General features: G+C 33.8%; 1 long non-coding RNA gene across 3 annotated transcripts in view; it reads left to right on the top strand.

The window, feature by feature from the left end:
• Positions 3,026-7,303, top strand: part of LOC107628297 — an 18,269-nt gene continuing 13,991 nt past the window's right edge. Inside the window, exons 1-3 of one of the 3 annotated variants that reach the window (XR_002357363.1) lie at positions 3,026-3,154; positions 3,524-5,086; positions 5,175-6,334. This is a non-coding gene — a long non-coding RNA (uncharacterized LOC107628297). The other 2 variants (XR_001617689.2, XR_001617688.2) reach the window with 2 other exon arrangements.

Below are 7,303 nucleotides of genomic sequence, written 5' to 3'. Positions count from 1 at the left end.
TTAGAATAATTATTTTATAATAAAATAATAAATAAAATATAAATAAACATAATTATATTTTAATATAAATTTTAAAATATTATTTAAATTAAAAATATTACATCAATTATAATATTATAATTTCATCTAAATATAAATTTAAAAAAAATCAAACAACAAAATAACTAAACGTAAAATATTAAATTATCAATGATCAAACCATTTAATCACATACAAAATTTGATTTACAGAAATCGATGACAAAAACAATAAATTAAGATCAACAACGTGAACAATTTATCAAATCGAGATAACAAGATGAATAATTTAACAAATCAAGAACAAAGAAAATAAAAATACAACAAATCAAGAACAAAAATAAAATCAAAATACAACAACAATTAAAACTTTGAAATATAGAAAACTAACAATAAAATAAGAACTGGAACAACATACTAATGATTAAAATAATAACTGAATAATTAGGTTGGAACATGTTCTGAAATACCACTACAAGAAAAAGGTCTATCGCCATACTTTTTTTTTTGTTACGCTTTTAGAGGTACAAGGAAAGAGTATTTTCGTCGGTTAGGATCGGAATTTTACACAAATAATTTCGTTGATAGTATAATTTCCAACCAACAAATGATACTCAATCAAAGTTTTAATGTTTGGTTGTCACAAGTACAAACCCCAATAAAAATCGAGAGTATTTAAACCTCAGGTCGTCTCACAAGGAATTGCAATGAAGTGATCAATTATTAGCTATGAAGGAACAAGGGGGGTTTGATTTGATGATTGACAAGAAAAGTAAATAACAAGAAAGTAATTTCCTTAGCCTAGGCCAAGAGTATAAAAAACTACTCTACAACTAGTGAAAATATTTTAACAAACACCTAGAGTGCAATAAAAGTAAATATCACAAAATGCAAGAATTAATAAAAGTTATAACTGACATAAGTAAGAAACCAACAATAGCAAGTAAGATAAACATAAGAAGACATTAAAACATAAAATTGCATTAAAGGAAAATAAAAATCCAACAAGGGTTCATCAACATAAAAGAGAGCAAAATAAGAAATTAACAAGAGAAGTAGATAAACTAAAGTGTTAGAACAAATAAAAATAAAGGAAAACTAAAATGAAACAAGAATTAAAACTTGGATCTAAGAAAATTTAACCTAAACTACCCTAAATTTTAGAGAGAAGGGAGAGCTTCTCTCTCTAAAATTCTAACCTAAAACATGATGAAAACTAAACTATGACTCTCCCCTCCATTCCCTTGCAATCTTTGGGTTCAAAAGCATCATAAATGAGTTGGATTTGGGTCTCCTTGAGCTCAGAAATTGCCCCCAGCGTTTTGCCTTTAGTGAAGTCACGTGCTGCTTGTCACGCGTACGCATGGGTCACGCGTACGCATGGGTCACGCGTACGCATGGGTCACGCGTACGCGTCACTACAAAATTCCTCTTCACGCGTACGTGTGGATGACGCGTGTGCGTTGCTGGCGAATCTCCTTCTCCCGCGTACGCGTGGGTGATGCGTGCACGTGGCCTTGAGTTCAGCAAATCCTCATTTCTTCATGAATTCTCCATTTTTGCATGCTTTTTCTTCATTCCTTCAACCCAATCTTTGCCTTCTAATCCTGAAACAAATTAACAAATATATCAAGGCATCCAATGGAATTAAAGTGAATTAAATTTATCAATTTAAAGGCCTAAAAAGCATGTTTTTACTCTTAAGCATAAATTAGGAAAAATTCACAAAACCATGCTATTTCATTGAATAAATGTGAGAAAAGATGATAAAATTCCCTAAATTCAACACAAGATAAACTACAAAATTGGGGGTTTATCAAACTTCTCCACACTTAAACTAAGCATGTCCTTATGCTAAACCAAGAAAGACAAGAAAAGGGGTATGAACATTTATTCAATGCAAATAAACTATATGCACCTACCTATATGAATGCAACTAAATGCAAGATGCTTCTACCTACTTGGTTAAAAATAAATCAATTCTCCAAGAATTTATATGAACAAGTAGGGCTAAGATCATATGACGATTCATGAATCCTACCAATTCAAATATCACAATGGGGTTCAAATAGACTTGCAAGAAGAAAGCTCGTGAAAGCCGGAAACAAGGAATTGAGCATCGAACCCTCACCGGAAGTGTATCCGCTCTAGTCGCTCAAGTGTATAGGGTTGATTCTCTTAATTCTCTTCTAATCATGCTTTCCAAAATTTGTTTTTCATCTAACAATCAACAATTATTCAATTCATGCATACATTTATCATGAGGACTTATTCATAGGTTGTAATGGGGCTAGGGTAAAGGTAGGGACGCATATGGTCAAGTGAGCTTGAAATTTGAATCTTTGATTAACCTAAGCTCTCACCAAACACATAAAACAAGCTATACAATTCTAATACACCACCTAGCTACCCATAATTCCCACTTTTTCACATACTCATGCATTCTCTTCAATTCACATTCCATATGCATTGTTATTACACTACAACAAATGCGGAGGATAGTGGCCGTTGATTGATGGCTATTTATCAAATCGCCACAAAATTGGTTAGATAGGGGCGGTTATGACAACGGTTTGTGCTTCAGCTACAAAAGAAACTAAGATAGCGGCCATTATCTTCCCAACTGCCGGAAATCAAATAAAAAAGAGAGCCAAAAGCCCTAAGTGCCTCGTCACTCACTTGACCAAGTTCAGAGCTCTGAAGTCTGAATGACTCCCCTTCTCCAACCCTAGCTTCTCCTCGACCACCAACGTAGTGCCACCATCGATCATCACCCCCAGCATCTCCGTCAGAACTACAGAACCACCACCGTCATGTTCTTCTTCTGATTCCCTTCTTTCTTTTTCTTCTTCCACCTTCGCTGAACAACCCCCGCGAAAATCCTTTTTCTCTTTCTCTTCCCCTGTCTCCTGTCTTTTTTGTCTCGCTGTCGGCTACCATCCTGCGTCGCCGTGACCATATTCTTCTCCTCCTTACAACCTCGCATTGTGGCTCTGTAGCTCACCCCTGCCTCCCTCATTTCCAGCCGCAGAATCAGAACAGGGCCACTCCAGTTCTAGCGTGTTTAGACGTAGCAGCGGCTGGTCACTGCCACTGCATCCCTCTCTCCTATGCTCTTGCTCTATTCTTCGACTCAAGTTCTCAGATTTCTTCTATGTTTTAGTTAATTTAGGATTAGTTATATGTTGATTCTAGTGTTAATTTGATTTGGTTAAGATTATTTTCCATTGTTAGTTGAGTTTAGGTTAGAATTAGGATTTTCTGATTAGAATTAGTGTTAATTTATACATAGTTAAACATGCTGTTAAAAGCTTCTTAAGTTTGAATTTCAATTTGTTTGGATCGATTGACTGATACTTTTCTGAGTCACTGTGAAATGCTGCTGATTTTTCATGTCATTGGTGCTGAATTTTGAATTGGTGTTGCAAAGAATACTTTTTAATGCTATTTTGTGTTGTTTATGCTATTGCATGCCAAATGTTTGACAATATGCCAAGTGTTTGCAGTTTACAGAAGTGAAACCAAAATTCGAATTATCTTCATTTAAAAGTAAGTCTCAGAATCTAAATCATCTCAGAAGGTATATTTTCCCCCTTTTGGTTCATTATGATCTACTTCTTATGTGATTATCATAAATGATATTAAGTATAAAATTTCTTAATTGTGTAGTATGTTCTGCTTTAACTGGCCTTATGCTCCAATGGCATGATCTTCTACCATACTTAATCCTGCAAAAGCATTTTATTTTTACTTATTTTTTTCTAATTGATGGATACCCACATCCTCTAGGAAGAACTGTCTAGATAGTAAGTTTTCAGTGCCAACTATGCCTCTTTTCATTATTAAAGTCAGCTATATGAATGTGTTTTGAAAGTGATTAGAATTAGAAAGTAAATTAGATGTGTTCATTTTCTAAAGCCACCCTCTGGAGCATATATTTTTTTTATTTCAAGTGATTCATATTTTAATGTTTTAAAAAGACAATGTATGTCTCTGCATATAATACGCTGATGATTTCTATCTGGAATCAAACTTCATAAGTCAAAATATTAATTTGTTCTTTAAGTATAAATGCTTCAAGCACAGAAATTGCATGAAATTAGAGAAATGTAAATGGAAAAAAGCAACAAAAAGAGTACCAAAAGAAGTCAAAGAAGTAAAAAATGCTTAGCAACGGATAGGTATTGCAATAAAGAAGTGAAATTCATAAATCATTAATTCTTTTACAATATTTTCCCTGGCAGAGTTTTAAGGTCCATTCCAATAATGCTAAATCAAAAACTGTTGTTTATTAATATTTTAAAGTACTAAATTTGATTTGTTCCTTCTGTTTTTCTTACTTCATATGAACATCTAAATCTATGTTTTTTTCCATTGGCAAGTAGAAAGCCCACCAACTGTAACTCTTCACTGTAAGACCTTGGCAAAAGGTAACTATTTTTGTTTGGCTTATACTTTAATGAATGAAATTGTTGCAATGTCATTCACTAAAACCAAGACCAGTGCAGGTGGTATTTATAAGTATGCTGTTTTAGTTTCACTTTCATATTATTCCTTAGGTGTATTTCTTATTTTAAAGTACTAGAAGGTTGGTTTTATTGTCATAATCATCGGTGATAATAAGGGATTATTTCATGATAGGTGTCCTTGGTCTTTTATTACTGAAGCATAGTTTAAGTTAGTACCTTTTGTTTTCTATATCTTGTTAGTATAATATTCAAATTTCGAGAAATTTTCTGATGGTGAGGTGTGCTCCCTCAATTTAGAAATTGGTGCACAAAATAGGTTCTTTTCTCCTTCTCTCTATGAGGCTGAAACCAAAAAAATTGAAATAGAAATAAGTTCTGAAATAACCTTTTTTCTTCTTCTTGCAAGCCATTGTGAGATCTCAATTGTAACAGACTCAATGTACTTTATTACGTGATTATTTTAAAGCATGGGTGCTATTGAAACTTGAAAGAACTAGGTCAATTAAAGCCAAAATTCAATGATGATATGTTTAATTCGATAGGACGAAACTTTGGCGATGAAGTGTAATTCTTTCATGATGAGAGATTGGCATCAACCAGGTACAGTTATCCTTTCCCATGTCATTACTTTCTTATATTGTTGTGTAATTATCGCTAACTGATATGCTTGCAAGTTTCAATTTTACAGAAATTTTCTGCACCAGGTTGTCAGCCTCCAGCTGAAGAGATCGGTTTGATTTTTCCAACATACCACAATGCTCTTCAGCAGTCCTTAGTTTTTCAGCCCCTATTTCAATCTCTCTGTTCAATCGATCAGAAGTTTCATGGGAATGCAGAATTTCACTCCCCATTGTAGATATCTTCTCCAAGCACTGCTTGTATAGAAAAGCTACAGCTTCTTTCTCTTCATTCAGTTCAGCAAGACTTTTCCTCAGACTCTCAGAGATTTAGCTTCCATTTCTGCTCTTTCAATTTGCTCATTCAGCATCCTGCTATTCTCCTCAGTAAGTGCTAGCTTAGCCTCCAAGACAGAAATCTTTTCAAGGCATTTATTATATTGATAAAAACAAGCATCCTTCTCAACCTCCAATATGCCAAGTTCCTGCTTTAGATTTTCTGCTTCGGTTTCTGCTTTAGCAGCTCTCTCATCATGCCCCTTTGCATTTTTATATTTTCCATTTCTTTCACGTGTTTTGATTATGTACTTCTGCATGTGTTTTCATTTTAAGTTTTATATTTTCCATTTCATTTTATATTTTCCATTTCTTCCGTTCGGGCCAGCTGTTACATCGTCCTCTCTGCTGCGGTAATCACCAGTGTTTCTATCAATTTGTGATGGTATAATATGTCTTTGATTGGTGTTCTTACTGCATATGAAGGTTGTGCATGTTTCGATAATTGTAAGATGCTCCTCTGTCTTTGGATCAAATTTGGTAATATTTAAAGAGATGAGAAATTTGATCCAAGTCCTATCATGATAACGAATTTTTTAGTTTTCCTAATTACTCATGTCTCATTTTTTTATGAAATCCCACTCCATTATTTGAAGCTACGTCAGTGATTATAGCCCAATATGTGGTATTTACTTAGATTGTTAGAGATTTGAGTGTATTGCTAGTTTATATTTGAAAAGAATTTTCTCCTATGATCAATGAAGTGTGAAACTATAAGTAGTTCGTCTTGTGATTTGAATCTCTGAGACTTAATCAATAATCATCAAACTAGTCAATAAAAACCAGTAAATATGGTTAATACACCAATTAGCGTGGTATAAAATTGGGCTAATTAATTTTTCTTTAATGTGCGGCTCCCAGGGCTGTGGTAAAATACAGGAGCAGGATTTAAGTGGTAATTGGACTATTGTGACTGGATGTTATATATAATTTTAATGCCCAGCTTTTAATCCAAATCACTACTACTTGTAGTATATAATGACTTTAAACATAGATGTATATCCAGCTCACCCTATATAAATTACTGTATTAGTTTTGATATTGTCTTTTAAGATTGAATGCTAATCAAAATTAGTTCAAAGGCATTAATTCCTCAATTATTAATGTGAGTATATATCTTGTTGGCTGGGTCCATAATCCATATACACAACATTGTGCAAGAAAAGCTTGAATACCTGAGCAGAATAATCAAAGTACTTTTATTTAGTGCACTGCTGAAACCAAACATTATCTGATCACTTTGCAATGTTATTGAATCAATTTCACTTTAAGATTTGAGATTTGTGTGGTATAAATGACTGAATTCCCTGATTTTGATGGTTAATCTTGCTTCAGCTGTCATCTTTACTTGTGTTTGTTTATTAATTTCATGAACCAGGTGTTCCACTTGATTACTGATGAGCGGATAATTTGTACGCTTTTTGGCATTGTTTTTAGTATGTTTTTAGTAGGATCTAGTTACTTTTAGGGATGTTTTCATTAGTTTTTATGTTAAATTTACATTTCTGGACTTTACTATGAGTTTGTGTGTTTTTCTGTGATTTCAGGTATTTTCTGGCTGAAATTGAGGGACTTGAGCAAAAATCAGATTCAGAGGTTGAAGAAGGACTGCTGATGCTGTTGGATTCTGACCTCCCTGCACTCAAAGTGGATTTTCTAGAGCTATAGAACTCAAAATGGCGCACTTCCAATTGCGTTGGAAAGTAGACATCCAGAGCTTTCCAGCAATATATAATAGTCCATACTTTGGCCGAGTTTAGATGACGTAAAAGGGCATTGAATTCCAGTTCTACGCTGCTGTCTGGAGTTAAACGCCAGAAACAAGTTACAAACCAGAGTTGAACGCCAGAAATACGTTACAACC

The sequence above is a fragment of the Arachis ipaensis genome, chromosome B02 (assembly GCF_000816755.2).
Source record: "Arachis ipaensis cultivar K30076 chromosome B02, Araip1.1, whole genome shotgun sequence".
Taxonomy (NCBI): Eukaryota; Viridiplantae; Streptophyta; class Magnoliopsida; order Fabales; family Fabaceae; genus Arachis; species Arachis ipaensis.
This window is presented reverse-complemented; position numbering and strand designations above follow the sequence as displayed.